This window comes from Camelus bactrianus, chromosome 14 (assembly GCF_048773025.1).
Source record: "Camelus bactrianus isolate YW-2024 breed Bactrian camel chromosome 14, ASM4877302v1, whole genome shotgun sequence".
In the NCBI taxonomy this organism is placed as follows: Eukaryota; Metazoa; Chordata; class Mammalia; order Artiodactyla; family Camelidae; genus Camelus; species Camelus bactrianus.
Genome location: NC_133552.1, coordinates 23,313,587 through 23,332,893, shown reverse-complemented (window position 1 = coordinate 23,332,893; position 19,307 = coordinate 23,313,587).

Here is a 19,307-nt window from a genome sequence, read left to right as displayed (position 1 = left end):
CTGTGCACAAATTCTAAGCATAAAACTTGAGGAAATTAAGGATGAAAGGGGGCCCCTGACACATGGGCATAGTGCCTGAGGGAGAGTATTGAGAAAAGAGGACAGGTAAGTAGGAGGAGACTAGATCAGGTGGGGCTGTGTGGGCCAGAATAAAGGATTTGGATTTAATTCTAAGTGTAATGCAAAGCCACTGAACATTTTTAAGTGATGCAAGTAAAACAAATGAATCAACAAGCTAATGAACAAATGAACTTTATAACTGAGTTAAAAAAATTCCTTCAACATTTTGTTGTTAAAAATTTAAAAATAACAATGCAGCATCACTGAATATTATGCAATGGATGAACTCCAGGCAAGTGAATGTAAAGCTACAAAAAAGGCATTAGTAGCAAAATTGCTAAGTTGAACTGAAAACCAAGACAATAGGAAAGGATAAAAAGCAACATTTTATAATGATTAATATACAATGCACAGACCTTCAGGTTTGTCCTAAAAGATTCCATGTAAAGCATTGCTAAGTATTGCAAAGGCAACTCTTTGTAGTACAAAAATTCAGTACACTTACAATCATAGTGAGGCATATGTTATAGGATGAATTGTGTCTTCCCCCCAATTCCTATGATGAAGTCCAATTCCCCAGTAGATCAGAAAGTGACTATACTTGGAGATTGGGTTTTTAAAGAGATAATTACATGATATCCTATGGGTGGCCTCTCATCCAATCTGACTGGTGTTCTTTTTTTTTTTTTAACATTTTTTATTGATTTATAATCATTTTACAATGTTGTGTCAAATTCCAGTGTTCAGCACAATTTTTCAGTTATTCATGGACATATACACACTCATTGTCACATTTTTTTCTCTGTGAGTTATCATAACATTTTGTGTATATTTCCCTTTGCTATACAGTGTAGTCTATTCTACAATTTTGAAATCCCAGTCTATCCCTTCCCATCCTCCACCCCCCTGGTAACCACAAGTCTGTATTCTCTGTCTGTGAGTCTATTTCTGTCCTTTATTTACGCTTTGTTTTTGTTTGTTTGTTTGTTTTTGTTTTTGTTTTTTAGATTCCACATATGAGCGATCTCATATGGTATTTTTCTTTCTCTTTCTGGCTTACTTCACTTAGAATGACATTCTCCAGGAGCATCCATGTTGCTGCAAATGGCATTATGTTGTCGGTTTTTATGGCTGAGTAGTATTCCATTGTATAAATATACCACCTCTTCTTTATCCAGTCACCTGTTGATGGACATTTAGGCTGTTTCCATGTTTTGGCTATTGTAAATAGTGCTGCTATGAATATTGGGGTGCAGGTGTCATCCTGAAGTAGATTAGGCACAAATCAGCAGAGAGAGAAGACCATGTGAAGACACGGGGAGAAGATGGCCATATACAAGCCAAGGAGAGAGGTTTCAAAAGAAATCAGCCTTTGCTTCACCTTGACCCTGGACTTCTAGTCTGCAGAATTGTGAGAAGATAAATTTCTGTTGTTTAAACCACTCAGTCTGAGGTACTTCATGACGGCAACCCTAGTAAACTAATACAGTGCTTGAATACATTTGAATTTTAAAGAAAATCTGGTCCTATTTCCCTCCAGCCATCCCTGAAATAACAGAGGCTATATGTATTACAAATACATTTCAAAAAAGTTAGAAGTTTTCAAAAAACATACGCCTTCTCAAAAGTCAACAATGATAATAACCTGCAAGTCTTTGTTTTTTAATTAATCGTAGAAATTATTATTTTTAAATAAGCAAAATATGAATTTTGATTTGGTCCTCCCCATTATTTCTCTGACTATACAAGTGCTCAAAATAAAGATTGGTTATTGTTCAACTATTACTACTTACACTGGGGCTTCTGGGCGTAACCCTTAGAAGTGCCCCCTCATTCCCACCCACATCACTTAGTTCTTAAGCTGTCTCAAATCTATTTTAGAAAAGAGAACATAATCTATATTCCTTTTTAGCACAGAATTCATGACAGACTTGATGGGAATCTGCATTTCAGTAATCCTATGAATATATACATATACTCTCACTTTTACAAATTAAACTTGAAAATGTTGAATCTTTTAAGAAAACATCGCTTGTAATTGGCAAGTTGCAAATAAAAACAAAGTTTGTATTACTCCAAAGCTCTTCTGTTTTTATAGAGTTGTAATGCTGCTCCCCCCCCCACCTTTGAATGCATTTAAATAATAGTTACATGGTACTATTGAATTTTCTTAACTGGTGTATCTTTAGTGTTGGAAGTCTGCATGTAGATGAAATTGATGTCAAAAGGTCATGTCGTTCGTCTTTCAGCCTCTGGACAGGAATCTATAAAAAACAATTCTAAAGAGATTCAGTAGGAGAGAAGGGTATCACCTTTCATAGGAGATAACATGGTGGCTTCCAACCATTCATCTCCGTAAAAATAAAAAAAAGTGCATACAGTGGTGTCTTTTTATTACAGATTCATGTCATCCCAGACTGAATCTGAAATAATGTAATCTCAGCCGATATCTATACTTTAAACAAAGTACATATGTGGATTAGCAAAAGTGAAAAAGTATCTCTACAGCAATTCATAATTTTTTTTAAAAAGTCATTGAGACATCTATTTTACCATTCACCAGTGTTTTAATTAAGAGATGCATGCTAACTTGAACAATGCTCATTCATAGCTCAGGTGTCAGCCACGTCATTCTTAATTTACTCTTACTTGAAGTTTTTATGAAAAAAAGCATTATCACTATAAAGGAAGCTGGGAAGGGGAAAAAAGGAAAGCAGGCAAGATGAGTTCACCTTTTGGTTTTCATGTGAGTAGAGCAAATGACTAAATCTGTATTTGCCAAAATGTGTGCATAGTTGTTAAAGGAGCAGCTGGGAATGTTGTATTCAAGCTGTTCTCCAGAAATTAATTGTGAATATTAAGAATAATCCTGACCTGGGTCACAGCTGCACTGATTTATTTTTTCCTCCTAGACATTTATCAGGTCTGTCTTTTCTTCTACCTAACTGAAAGCAGGATGTCTGAGTTCATGATGAAAAAGCTGCCAAGGTATTATGGACCTATACAAGTAAGACATCTGTTTAAACTCCATGCTTTTGGTCTTTTCATGATTGTAGTATGCCAAATTACGAACACCATATGAAGCATAAAATTGCTCTGGCCCAACTTCTCTTTGAAGGTAATTAAAAAGAAAAAGACTCCTTTAAATGATCGTATTAAATACAATCTAGTAGTGTATATTCAAGCAGTAGAAGTAGGTCTAATGATAATAATAATTTAGTGTCTGGATGGAAAAAATCTACATGAAGTATATTGTCTTTTGTGGCAATTAAAACCAATCTAAGTAAATTATTTCTAGGGATTTTTACCCCAGCTAGTTTCTATTTGTGTTAATATACTTTGTGTCCTCATTTTTAATGAAGCAAGCTTTAGTATATTTTTTCAAATAAGAATAAATTGGTAATGGCATATAATTTTAATTTTGCTATTTCTTAGTACAGAACAAAACATGGTAAACTTTCTAATTGTGAAATTCGGTGCTACTTCAACATTGTCTTAATTTCTTCATGTTTAAAAATAATTATACCAAGTGATAGTGTATTTGTGAGACCCACTAGTGATGTGTGTAAAACATCTGGCATGTAAGAGCCCCATACATTACAGATATTGGCTTCAGGAGACATTAGAGGATCGTGTTGAAGAGCATGGCCACCAACTTCACTAAACACCTAAATCCTGCCCCGTGATATTTTTCTCTTGTCAATTTTCTCTTTAACTTCTGCAATATGTCTACAGTTTATTATCAATTTTATATGTTCTCTGTTCATTCTCAGATTCTGAACTCAAAAGCACCCCTCCCCCAGTTCAACACATAGTGGTGTCACTGTCACAATTGTCTTTATTTATTTATTTTTATTGAAGTCTAGTCAGTTTATGTTGTGTGTCAATTTCTGGTGTACAGCATAATAGTTCAGTCATACATATGCGTCCATACGTTTTCATATTCTTTTCCACTATATGTTACTGCAAGATATTGGATATAGTTCTCTGTGCTATAATAGTACAAACTTGTTGTTTATCTGTTCTATATATAGTAGTTAGTATCTGCAGATTGTTTTTAAATGACATTAAATGTGCTCTTCCTCCAACTTTCACCATCACTCTCCAAAACTGTCTGTATTCTCACTCCTTTCCCACTTCATTCCTTTAATATTGAAAGATGTTTCTAATCTCACTGAAGGCCAACATGTCTACCCCAGTTGTAACTTCCTCTTGTTTCTTCTCTCTGATGACCCCTTTAAAGACTTGCATTTAAGATTTTCAAGTTCAGCTGATTTTGAAGGTAATTCCCTCTAAGCCATAGTGAAATGACTGGTTGTGACCATTACACTTATAAAAGGTAGAACCAAGATTAATCAACCATGAAAACTATGATAATAAAAACTAAATATTATGACATTCGCAATTAAGTATACCAATATAACACAAATAAGACAGATAACAGAGATAAGATGACATGGAAGGGCTTGTTTTTCATGCTTTTCCTCTGATTTGGGGCCCTAGAAAGTATCTAAAGTTAATAAAGAAATGGTCTTTTAATACTTTGGTAAAGGAACCATGAAAAGCACTAAAAATAGTAACAATAATTAATGAATATTGGGAAAATGAATTGAAGGAGTGGCACAAGGAAGTATAAGTGAACTAATTTTCTCATCTTTCATATTGTGAAATAGAGCATTAATATATTATCTTAAGTTTAAGTTAAAAGTGAATCAGTGAAAAGAAAATCAGAATACAGGCCTTGTAAAAAAATTGCAATGAAGCATTCATATAAAAGCAAAACAACACTATGAAAAGACAATTCCTATAGCAAAGCAAGAAAGCAAGTCATTAAAAAATAGGGGGAAATTAATTCAAAATGAAAAACTAGGTATGCACATTTGACTCTGTCTTTCATTGGGAAACCACCCTACAATTAAAGTAAAGAAATTCAGAAAGAAATGAACTCAATACAGTAACAGGATGATGGAAGGAGGAGCCTGGGAAGATAGAAATGAGAGATTTTAATACATTTGTGGATGATGGAAGACTGAAAGTTAATAATACAAGGTTGAAGTATTAAACTGGGGAATGATGCAAAGCATACAATCTGTGGAAAAGAATGTGAGAAAAATTTGGGCTCAAACTTACCAGATACTAGAGGGAGTGGGAGGAAAATTAATAAGGTGGAGAATGAGAGGGATAAGTTAAATGTTTATGTATAATGTATTTGTCCCAGTCAAATTCCACAGACACAGTCAGTTCCTTGGCTTTCTTGCCTGTGCTGAGTCTGTTGAAGTGAGTTGAATAGTGCCTCCCTTCCCAATCTATGTCCACCTGGAATCTCAGAATATAACTTATGATTAAACAGTCTTTGCAGACATAGTTAGTGAAGGATCTCAAGGTGAAATTATCCGGGAGTTAGGTAGAACCCAAATCCAACGACTGGAATCTTACTTAATAAGAGAAAGCAGAGGGAGATTCAGACAGAGAGATACATGGACAGAAGAAAGCATGTGAAGAAGGAGACAAGAGATGGAAGTTCTGCTACCACCAACTACAGAACATCTAGGACCACCAGAAGCTAGAAAGACTCTTCCCCAGAGCCTTCAGAGGTCTCTGAGAGACCATTTCTCTTGTTCTAATCTACCCAGTTTGTGGTAATTTGTTATGGCAACCCTAGGAAGCTAATAGATCTATGATCTACCATAAACTCTCTTTTGGAAAAAAAAAAAAGAAAAAAGTCGTTTAGATATCTTTTCCTTCTCTCCATCTCTTATTTCCTGTGGTGGGGAATGGGGAGGGAGGGACTAAGCATGGCTGGAAAAAAGTGTGTCCTACTGGGCAGATTGGATCCATTTCAACTCATGATCTACAAAATAGGATGAACCTTTAGTGGGCTCAGCCATTTACTGTATCTCTTTGATAAGCTATAAAATCACTTTGACATTCCCCAAAGGACTATTTCATATCACTTTTTCTCTTCCCAGATCTTTTATTCCCTTTCACCACTTCACTTTCCACTTATGACTTTTCAATACTATGTTGAACAAAGAGAAGCCATCTATGTTCTCTCTCCATAAATCAGGTAGACTACTATTCTGTGCCCTCGTTCTTTTCTGCCATTTCAGTGATGAAATTTGTCCCCCCTCTATGAAAAATTAATCACTGCAGTGTATCCTGGATGCCATAACCTTTTAGTTTTGCAAGGACTTTTCTCTTTGGTTAACTCATCATTGTACAGCATTATCAGACTCTCTGACTCCTGTTGTATCATTACCCACTGCTTACAAAGATGCTTTTGTGTCTCTCTTTCTTTAAACAAAGCAAAATATGAAACACCAAGAATATGCCTTCTCCCCACATCATCCTTCAAAGACAGCCCATTTTCTCTATTCCTCTTCATCGGCAGGCTTATCAAAACCCTTGTCTCTAAAAGAACCCTCCTACACTATTGGTGGGAATGAAAATTGGTGCAACCACTATGGAGGACAGTATGGAGGTCCTGTAAAAAAGTAAAACTAAACTTACCGTATGATCCAGAAGTCCCACTCCTGGGCATATATCTGGAGGAAAATATAATTTAAAAAGACACATGCACCCCAATGTTCACAGCAGCATGATTTACAATAGCCAAGACATGGAAACAACCCAAATGTCTATCAACAAATGACTGGATAAAGGTTGTGTGTGTGTGTGTGTGTGTGTGTGTGTGTGTGTGTGTGTGATGGAATACTACTCATCCATAAAAAAGAATCAAATAATGCCATTTACAGCAACATGGGTAGATCTGGAGACTGTCATTCTAAGTGAAGTAAGCCAGAAAGAGAAAGAAAAATACTATATGATATCGCTTATAAGATAAGGGATAAATTGGGAATTTGAAATTTGCACCTCTTGAGGATTGATGGAAATGTTAGCTATCTTGATTATGGTTGCATTTGTGTATATATCTATAAAATTCATCAAATTGTACATCTGAAATATATGTAATTTACTGTACAGGAATCAAACCATAATAAAGGTGTTTAAAAAAATATTTTCTCTGACTTTGCATTCATTCTCTAATCCTTCTTTCAGATTCCTCTTCTCAGTTTTTCTAGATGCCTGTTGTAGCAAATAACATTGCTAGAAAAATGTTCCTCTTTTGAATGAATGATGAAAATACATATTCCTGATTTTTGTGCAATTAGCTGATGCTACTTCTCAGACATGTGTGAGTTACTCTTCCTTTTCTACCCAAATGTGAAGGTTACTTGGAGATAACTTTACTTTATTCCATCTCAATTTCCTTCATAAATGATTATATCCAGATTTAAGCATCTCACCCAAATGTCTCATATACTGACACTAGCAACCTATTTGTCACCTCTCCTGGAAAATCTCACCGTATCAAACTTAAATTTCTTAGAATATTTTTGGTGGAAGTTCCTGTTCACTATGCATTTCTAGCACTTCAGAGTATAACTAGCACAAAGTAGTCTCTCAATAAAATGATTTGCATGAAAAGTGATTTCTATAATAAATAAGGACAGTAAATTGAGATTATATGTAGTAAGGTCATTAATATGAGATTTCATGTAATGAGTAAATTTTAGTTCTGTTAAATTCTGGGTATTTATAAATTGATCACTGAAGATATTATTTTTTGCCTCTAGAAATGGTTGATATGGCCCAGAGCTACTACATTTAGGCAACAAATTCACCTCTTTTTGCACTATTTCTCATGGTAACTTCTAACATTAGCAAGCAATCCCCCCTTCATTGTCTTCTTTATCATGGGACATATTATATACTTGTTTATTTCTTACACTCTGACATCAACTACACTCAGAAATACCTGTCTCTTGAATACTTCTCAAAATTTTCTCTTCCTTGTTTTATTAGTCATTCATGAAAGATCCTGGGTCCACACTTACTACCAGTCAGGAACATAGATCTAAGTCCAAGATAACTTTTTCTCCCAATTCACGGGTATTATCAAAGCATTGTTTACAAAATAGTTAAACTCTTTACATCTATTTTATTATTTTCTAAAGTCTTCTTTGTGTTTTTTTTAACTTATCCCAGGAGTTTTATAAACCTTAAAATACTTAATACAGATAAGCAGTATATTCCATAATAAAGCAAAGTTAAAACGTAGTCAAATGTAATACCACTAAATATTTATTAAATTTTGTTTATCATAGTTTCCGTTTCAACTTCCTCTCTCTCTAAATGGTTTCATCTACATGGCTATAAGTAGAGAAATTAAATAACAACACACTGTAAAGCATTAAAAGAGCCAGTTCACGTTATATTTATTACTCTACATTCAGCATTGGTGCTTCCACATGGCAGGCATAGCATAAAACAAACAGGATGAGAAGTGTTTAGTTTATCCCTAGTCAGAAACATTATTTATCTTAAATGCATGATGATAATTGTTCCACTGTTAAAATAAGCAGTAATATTCTCAAAATAGACACTCCTTTCCACGTAAGTAAATATTTAGAGTTGATTTGGAGCAGTTGGACCTAAAATATGCTGACAGTTCAACAGATCAGAAACCAGAGTCAGCACTCCACTGACCTTGTCAGGTTTCATTTTCTTTGTACGAGTCAAGCAGCTGATGGATTTGTGTTTTTTGTGAGAAAAGACAAAAAAAAATTTCAGATTTTCACAGTGTTGCCACAATTTTTCAGAAGACCCATACATTAAGGACAGAAAGATGAGCATCTTTAGTGAGCTAGGCTAGTTACAGAGGCACAAGCTAGGTAAATCAAAAGAACACTGGAGTGTTTATTCTTAGATATATATAAATCACATCTAAGCTGCTGCAACTGGTTTTTTTTTAGTTTAATGTAAATGTTAGAGACTCTATGATTACCTGTTTGACCCTTAAAAATTGTCTATAAAAAATAAAGTATTTTAGGCCCACAGACTTGCCATCAAAATAGCATGGTCTGCTCTTTTACTGAGTCCTAAATGAGTCCAGACGAAAGAGGGGAAGAGGAAGGCTCGTGAAAAAGGAACAGTCTTTTCTAAGGAAGATACCCTGAGAAACCAAGAAAAGTGGACATGGGACCAACTGCCTCCTAAGTGAGCGCCGTATAAGTTACTATGACAGTCCTTCCCATGCACTGACGTGAACCAAGGTTTCCACGTGGTCAGACACATAGGTAGAGAGTAAGCAAGTAGAAAGTGATGTCCAGCATAACTTACTAATCGTGTTACTAATGATGTTTATCTTCATTTGCCATCTATCATGTCCTCATCATATCTAATTGCTGAGTAGTACCAATGATAAATCAACTCAGGGACTAGTACCAGCCAGATAATTCAGAGACTAGGATTAAAAATCAGATTTTTTCACACATCATCCTAGTGCTTTATCTTCATGCTGTAATATTATTCTATGTGCTAGATCTTAGCCCTTAATTCAATATTGGTTATTTAATAATTTCATAGTAACAAGATACAATTTATCGACTTAAGGTATACGAATGCAGGTCTGAAATATATTTGGTCTGCCCAATTCAGAGTAGTCAGTGTATGCTTTTAGAAATTTTAGGAACTTGGAAGTGCCACAACTTTACTTGAAGAAGATTGGACATATTTGTTACTTAGACCATCTCTGGTCTACCCAAGCTATCCTTGATTTAAGAAGCATAGAGTTCTTTTAGATGATATTGTAATAGTTTTCTAATGTTGCAGTGAAAATTTTAATATCTGCATAGTACCTAAGAAGAACGCTTTAAAAACTGAAACCCTACTTATTGGCAGCTGAGAGGTTTTATTTGGAAAGTCATAACCTGAAGAGTGTCAAAATAAATGCTTTGGAGCCAAACTAGAAGGCAGGGGGAATGAAGCTTTAACGTCAGTGTAAGCATTAACATGTTGGCTACTCACAATCTCCTTAATTAATGGTATATTTGTGCTGTCATTGCCACTTCCTTTAAAAGCTTTTTTTTTCTTCATTATGCTTTTTTATTTTGTGTTTGTTTAAATTATTTACGTCACAGGACTGGAATTTTTCCTGCTTCTGTTTCTAGACAGTAACCACAAAGAAATGAAAAAAGAAATCTATTAAGTGCATTCTTGAAAATCAGGACAGAGTTAATCATTGGAAGTCTCTCCTGAAGTTATAATTGGTTTATGTTTCATAATCCATAGTCTTAATCTTCCTCCCCAAATACAAAATTTATTTCTGTAATAATGAATAGTTCACGTGTTTATTAACACCTCATCTTATTTCATAGATGACTTTAGGTAGTTAAATGTACATGGCTGTAAACCAAAGTAAAGCATGAAGAAAGCATAAAACACCATCATCCATATGAGCATAAAAATGCCCCACTTAAATTCTTTAATCCATTTCATCCTAATATTACTCACCAACTTCCCGGTGCTGAACTACAGTCATTAATTATCGATGTCCTTTTTTGTAGTTTTAAGTGGAAAAATGGTTATCTTCTTAAATATTTGTAAAACTATAAACAAAGTGGCTTAAATACAGAAGATTAAGGCTATTCTCAGGCTCCTTAGGGTAAATGGATTATGGACTCAGAACAGCTATCACATTGTGTCACAAATCCTGAATTTTGGCTGCTGTTAAAATGTCCATTTATGCTACTCCCTTTAATTTCCCATATGAATAATGCACAGTAGACTTTAGAAAAATGAAAATAACCTGAATAATGGCAGGGGAGTGTCTGAATTCTGTCAGTCTTCAAGAATCTTAATTATATCAGAACAGTACTTCATTAATACTGAAAAACATATCTAGTCCCTTATCTGCTTAGAATGTACAATAAATTAGTTTCCATTAATTAGTTATTATTTAGAAAATTGTATGTTCTACTCCAAATAGATAACATGAACTGTGCACTTACATTGGCAAAAATTATCAAAATATTAAAGCAGTTGGATTCATTTAGTCAAATATTTAATCTGAGTTTTCTGTCATGAATGCATGTGTATTTGTGTGTTTGTGTATGTGTGTATGGGTTTTAATACCATATAACTTGATATCAAACTGACATCATATAGTTTTTTATGAGGTGATGTGACCCATAACTAGAATTACTTGTTACCCTGGTTTTATCTCCATATAGACAGATTACAATTCTTTTATTTTGGTGTAGGTAGAGGTAGACCAAAATAATTTTGTGTGTATAAACACAACCCTAATCATGTTAACTACAACAATAGGGTGAAGAAGTTATGGACAAGGGCCAATACAAAACCTCTGCTTGATTTAATTTAACCATTTTATGGTGATAAAATACTTTAACACTGATATAACACAAAAATAATTAGACTTGATAAGATACTTGTTTATAATATTCTTCAGCATAATACTCCTAAACCTATCGGTATTATAATTAAATAGCTAATCACTATTGCAAAAGTGACAATGTGACACACTAAATGTAATGATTATAACTAATGTTAACTTTCGAATCTGTTTTGTATCTTGCTTTCTGTGATGCCTTTTTTATCCATACTCTTTCTCTTTTGTCTTAATGTCTTCAAGATCCTTCCCTGTAACTCTTCCTTAACTCTTGATGTGTATTTTACTTTCTGTATAATTTTATCTTGTCTCTTGATTAATCCCACAATTTATCTATACCCTTCTCTTGCTCATTCTCTCTTAATACTAGTTGTTCTCAAATTTAGTGTGAGTAGCCACATGTACTTAATAGAAACAGATCTTTAGATAGACCGAGAATAATTAATCTATGGATTTTGAAGAAAAGTAATCTAGCACATTGGTTCATCGTTCATTTGTAATGGATGAATAACCGTGACTTGTCTCCTAACATTTATTTTCAATTACTTGCTAGCTACTAACTGACACTGGTAGCTGGTTATTCCAAATGTAGTCAAACTCAATGTATCAAAGTGGGAGCACCTTACCTTTCCATTTCATTCTTTATTACCTGTCCTTTTTGTTGGTATCACTGTACATCCAGGTACACAACTTAGGAGACTTAGGGCCATCTTTAACAGCTTCCCTCGTTCACTGCATTTCATGGTTACCAAAACAGAAAGTCTTTTTTCCACAGTCAATGGCACTGCCTTAGCCACACCCTTTGCATCACTTGACTAAATTATCACACTTAGTTTTTCCATATTAATTACCTCCAGTATCTACTACTTTCCAATTTAGTCTTAATCACAGCACGATCATTCTAAGGTGTCGATTTCATCACGTGCCTCACTCCCTCCAGTAGCAGTAGTAACAGTAGATAGTGTCTTGGTCCTCAGTAGATGACAAGCTATCCTAAGTGTTCTATATATGACTTAATCTTCAAAATGGTCCTACAAAGTAGGTGGTATTATTATCATTTTACATGTCAAGTTGCTTGACATAAAGGAACTTTCAAGTTAGGCCAAAGAATATTTCCAAGTGCTCCTTTTTATTATTAAGATGTAGTTAACATGTACCGTTGTATAAGCTTAAGGTATTCAAAGTAAGTCAAGAAGTTTATTTCCCAGGGAAGAGGGTATAGCTCAAGTGGTAGATGCTTAGCATGCACAAGGCTCGGGGTTCAATTCTTAGTACCTCCTCTACAAATAAATAAAGTGAATAAGCCTAGTTACCTCTCCCCTCAAAAAATAAATGAAAATAAAAAAATTATATAAAAAAAATTTATTTCCTAAAAGAAATGAAAATTCATAAGAGACTTTTATAGGCGTGTTGATCCAACTTAAACCATAATAACAAAAATTATAAATAACCCAGTTGTTTATCAACTGAAAAATGTATAAAAAATTGCAATGTGTGTGTGTATAATTCATACTGCTCAGTTTTTTTTTAAATGATACAAACTGACTCTATCAACAACATAACCCCTTTAAATTCGTGATAGTAACATGACTTAACATTAAGAAATTATGTTAAATGAAAGAAGCCAGACACAAATGAATAGATACTGTTTAATTCTTTTTATATGTGAAGATCAGGAATAAGCAAAACTAATCTCCAAGGATAGAAAGTAGAACAGTTGTTGCCTGGAAGAGGGTAGTATTGAGGCCTGAGTAGAACATGGCATGAAGAAACTTTCTGGGATGATGAAAGTATTCTGTAAGTTGATTGAAGTGATGATATATGTTTATACAAACTCCACAAATAATTGTACTTTAAGATCTGTACATTTCACTCTGTAAAATTTATCTCAAATAATTAATATCTGTGTGTATATATGTACCTGTTTATTTTACATGTGTATTCATACAACTATCTCTGTATACACATAGAGATGTATATATAAAATATATACCCATATATAACATATATAAATTACATATTATACAAAGATGTAGCTGTAGACGTAGATGTAAATATGGATCTATTACATATATAAATACCATCAAATGGCCTTCCATCACCATTATTCTTCATGTATACATGTGTTGGTGTATATGTGTGTGTGTGTGGTAATGAAGTAGACTGTAAGAGTGATGATAACCAAGTTATTTATCCATATTTTCTGAATTGTGGAAGAGCTTGGGGAACGATGATACGACCAGACCATGAAGTTCATACATAGACTTGCTGACAAAGACTGCAAATCTCTGGACATTCTGGACTTGGAACTATTCCAAGCTGGGACTTCGGATTCTTGGAGGAAGAGGATACATATGTTCACTGTGCAAAAGGAAGATATAAAAAGTTACTGAATGCCAGAATATAAGGCTTTGACAGAGATACTTAACAGACAATAGTTTCCAGCTTTTTTTTTTTTTTTTCTCTTTTTAGTTAGTTGGGACCAGGAGGTTGCGATTAGTCCCATGGAATGTGGATGGAAGTAAGTGAGGCATTATTTTTATGTCAGGCCTTAATATCTCCCTGTGATCCTCTACTTCTTTGATGATGTAGACGTAGAAGATGATGTAGCATAGATTCTGATGCTCAAGAAATGGCAAAGCCACACAGCAGAAAAACTGTGAGTCCTTGAAAAATGGGGCAAAGTGATTATTCCAGTAATTCCTATGATCAATGATAGACTATCATGGGAGCACAAAGAAAACATTTCTTACACATTTCAGAAGCTTGTATGCCAGTAACTATGAAAACCATGAGGAATTTTGTATTTCAGTTTTATTTTTGCCTGCTATTAGGATTCATGGTTATGTTCCTTATAGAAGACAGACTTCCTTGCTAAAAATGTCCTAATCTTTCAGGCATGAGAGAAGGAATATTATGTAAAAATTATTTACATACATATATAGTTGACTATATGTATATGTTATATGTATGACCTCTATGTAGTTATACAAAGATTCATATAATTATATGTATATATATATATATCCTTGTGACTTGCTCTTCTTCAAAACAAACTAGTATCAAATATTTATGTATTTCTCATAAATAATCAATACTATCCTATTTTTCATAGATAACATAAAAATCAATATTATCTTCAGGATTTGTAGAGACTAACTACTATATATAAAATAAACAACAAGGTCCTACTGTATAGCACAGGGAACTACATTCAATACCTATAATAAAAGAGAATATGAAAAGGAATATATATATAAACATGTATAAATGAATCACTATGCTGTACATGAGAAATAAACACAACATTGTAAATAAACTATACTTCAATTTAAAAAAGGCAAAAAAATCAATATTATCTTAAAAACCAAATAAATTGTACAACAAATGGAGAGCCTATCAAAGTGAAATTTCCATAGAAGATTGTGTTGATGACTGTCTACGTCCTAATATTTAGTCTTTTTTTTTCCTCAGATTTAAATGTACAAATTCTCACTGATTTCCCATACTCTGATCTCCTACTATTTACAGAGCTCATTAAAAATCAATTTTACTAACATCAGACATTTCTGAAATTATAAAAACACTGGTGTCACTTCTATAAGAGCTCCTCACTCAGGAGACTGCCGAATCTAAAGACAGTAGAGAGTATCGTAAGCACCCTACATGGTGCCAGGTAATGTTTTAATGACAGAAGACTCCAGAATGCAGCAAACTACGTTGCCAGTCAAGTGGAGGATGTGCTCCCAGGCAATATATGGAAGTTTCTCTGGGGAGAGGCATCATCCACAAATTTGCCTCTGTGTCATTCTACAACTGTGGTCCTACGTGGGGTTAAGGAGTTTTGCACTGCAGGATATGGAGCTGTACACATGCCCTTTGATTATGAAGAAAAGTTGTTTTGCTATATGCTGAAAGTCTTAGGAGAAAGAGGTGTTGTGCCAGAGGTTTGATAAAAGGAGGAAGGTAGCAGCCTTGGCTCATCCAGTGAAGAAGCTCTAAGCCTTCTGAGGCACATATCAGTACACTTCATGAAAATTGCAGGGAAGGTTCACACACCTACTTTTATTATCATAGAAAATAATGAAATATGTTAGTAGCCAAAACATCCAGGTACCTGAAAATAAAAAGAACAGAAAAATGCCAAAATTGCCAGTTTAATTATTTTTCTATCATTATTATAAACCTAGTTGTTTGAAATATACTGATCAAATTAGTTGATTGTGTTGTCATTTTCTTACATTTATTAAAAGCCAGCATTGAAAGTGTTTAAGAAGATTAGAGAAGAAAAACTTTTATGTGTGAAGATGTGTACAACACTTTGTATCTTCAGTTGCTATGACTACGGCCAGTGCGATTCACTCTGTAGTTGATTCAGACACAGTTTATGTCCAGAAAGTCTACATTCCATTTCAAGTAGGAATAAGCCAGTTCATTTAGACACTGATCTCCAACAACAAAAAAAAAAGTACAAACGAAGCCCTCGATTAAAAGGAAATGCAATATTGAAAAAAGAATGGAGTACTTTCTATCGATCCATTTCAAAAGTGCTGGACTACTCTTAGGAAAATAAGGAAGAAAACATAAACGCAGACTTTTATCAAAGTAGTTGCAGCCATAGGGTACACTCAGCACAGATACGTAGAGTCAATTATTTTGAGAAGTGAAAAGACATCAGATAGTTAAAGAAAATGAAAAGACATTTCAAAGTGATTTTTGTATTTCTTGTCAATCCATTATTTCTGTGAGAGCAATGACATTTACTTTTGGCGTACTCTTCCTCATTGCCTGTAACAATTTTTCAAACAGAGGAGTTAAAAAAAATCCAAATTAAATGTTATACTGAAAAATATTGGCACAGTGAGAGGAAAAAACATAAAATTCAAATGTAAAAAGAGGCATTGTTTTCCCTGAGTAATCTGTGCCTAAACATCACTATCTAAATAAGCCATAAAATTTATTCAAAATTATGGTACTTGGTTGTAACACTCTATTCCTCCTACTCTACATCCAAGTCAGAAAGCTTCTAATTATTTTTTTGCACATTTTGAACTATAGGAGATTACCTTCAGGACATATGGTCTTAAAAAAAACACTCTATGTAAATAAATACAAATATGAAACATGGTAAAAGAATATTTTGACGTGGTGGCCTATGTAAGTATTTTAAATGAGGGGAAAACTATATTGGGGCACATGCTTTAGCACAGTGGTATAAACTAGATTTAAATCAATTTCCAAACATTTCCTTATTTTGATGTTAAAACGAGGCTGTGCTAGAAACCACATCACCCTGTATGCCACCCTGGCAAACTGAAGTGGAGAGATGGGTCACTTGCTCAGAAAATGTGGCCCAGAAGCCTATTCTGATGTGAAAAATAATTAGATCTTTGGTCTGTGTCATCCAAGGGACTGCCAGCATCAATCACTCTCACTCAAGAATGGCCCCATTTCCTCCTGGTCTAAGGACAAGTGCTAAGTGGTATGACTTGACTGGAACTGGTTGCTCTTCAGCCCAGAACTGCTAGAGAGTTTGAATTTTTTTCACACAGTGCCAAAAAATTCAATATGAGGTATATGGTTTGGCTGCACATTATGCAAGAGATGGATTAAGTGACTCACACACATACCCAGAAGCTCATTCCTTTCACTGGATGGCCCACATTCACGGGCATAATTTGAATATGGAAATAACGGTGAAAATTACACACAGTAAAGATCAGATGAAACAAGGCACATACAACATTTAGCACTATGTTTTTCTTCCTCTTTTTTCCCTCCTGCTCCTCGTCCTCCTTTCTAGTTTTGATGTAAGTGAAGCTTAATGTTAGAAATCTTAAATGGTTGAGATTTAAGAAGCATGTTAATAAGATGAACAAATCTAAGTTAATGGAAAACATCATGATTATTTCAATAGATTTGAAACTATATTAGACAAAATTCCTCATCCATTCCCTCATTAAAAATAAAGTAAATCCGAAGTAGAGGGGAATAGCTTGTTCAATGTACACAACATAAGATTTTCATAGCAACATTTAATTTTGTTGAAATAGATAAATGCTGGCAGCATTCCTAGTAGGCACAATATATTTTACGCCATTACAAATTCATGATTTCAAAGATATCTGTTTGACAAAGTAATGAGTCCTTAATAAGCCACTCTTTTCACGAGATTGCTATTTCCGATTCTCACTATTCTTCCTGAGATTCCTTTCCAAGGCTTCCTGCTCGCTGTAAGCAGATGACACTGCCTACTTCCTTATAAAGGATTATGAGCTCCCACAGGACAAGTCTCTCCAGTTCTCTTTCAGTCTGCCTGTAACCCCATAACCCCATTTTCTTCCTCCAATGGATAATGCCACATCTGCATTCTTTCTAGGCGTCTTGTTCCATCTTCTTTATACAGTAAGCCAATCACTCTTTACTCCGGCTTCCTCCCTCCACGTGGACATGTGCTATCGCTCACTCCCCTAATCTTTACACTGTCTCACTATCAATGTATCTCACTCTTCACATTTGTAGTCCAGCTGCCCAACAGAAAAGCTGATATTTAATTATCACGTTTTCCCATTGATTTAAAACATTTAAATTGGACTTCTAGGTTTATAACAGTTTGGTCGTGCCAAAATTAATTGGATATTTTAATTCATGAAACTGACCAATCTCTTTTTTCTTGGCCCCTTGGGTATTACTTCTTTCTTCTATTTCAATTGCTTCTGCCTGATAAAGTACCTAGCATCTAAATATTAGTGTTTTATCTCTGGAAATGGGGTAAAAATGTCAGGGTAAATAGTTTCTTAACTCTAGAAATTAAGCTGGATCAAGCTTTCATAAGACATAATGCTAAAAATATTTCAGGGACACCTGGAAACCCTTCTCAGCCTTCTCAGCACAAAAATATGCCAGGACCCACCAATTACAAACCTGCATGTATAGACTGTCCCTGATGAACCCCATTTATTCTTATGGCTTGAATGACAATCTTTAGTTGTGACACCAATAATCACTCTCTCCTTCCCAACTCCAGATGCACGTATTGAATTCCCTTCTCTGTGTCTCTCTACAGATGCCAATGGGCACCTCAGAGTAAATATGTGAAATAAAGTCATCATATCTCCTCCTTCCCTCTCCTCCCTCACCCCTAAAAATGTATTTATCTTACTAATTTTCATCTTGTGCTGAAAAATGGCAGAAGCTACTCATCATTCTCTTGTAAGTGAAAAGTAGACGTCATTTTTAATTCTCTCCCCTTTGTTCTAAATTCCAATCTTTATATTGCTTAGCAAATCCAGATGATTTTATCTCTCAATAATTTATCTTTTCTCTTTACCGACACTACCATTGATTTATCCCACACACACACCCAAACCTCATAATTTTATAACAAAAGTCTCATTCAGACTATTAGTTACTAATATTTACTAATGTTACTATAATCAAATACATTTTTCACATATCTGCCAGCATAATAATATTCCCCAATACAAATTTTATCATGGTATACACCTGATTTTTATGTGTATGTGTATGTATATATATATATATATATATATATATATATATATATATATGTGTGTGTGTGTGTGTATATATATATATATATATATATATATACTGAACTGTAAATTTTTTATATTTTTAAAAATCAATTTTAACCTATTTTTTTCCAGTAATTTCTCGGAACAACATCATCTGACTCTGGTCTGTGTAAAAAGAAAAATGCTGTGTTTATTTTTCTTTTTCTCTTGTTATGGTCATGCAGGTTCGGAAGTGATTTTTATATATAAACAACAAACTAAATTATATGGAAATTCTTGTTTACAACTGTATTTTTGTTCACAAACTCACCTTGTTATCTTTCATTTAGCGTTGTAAAGGGGGTTATTGAGTCTTGCTTGATTTTTTTTTTTAACTGTAGCTGGTATTTTATTTCCTTTTATTTTTTTTTTAGACCCATTAACTCACATGTATCTTTATATAATAGAGGTGATTG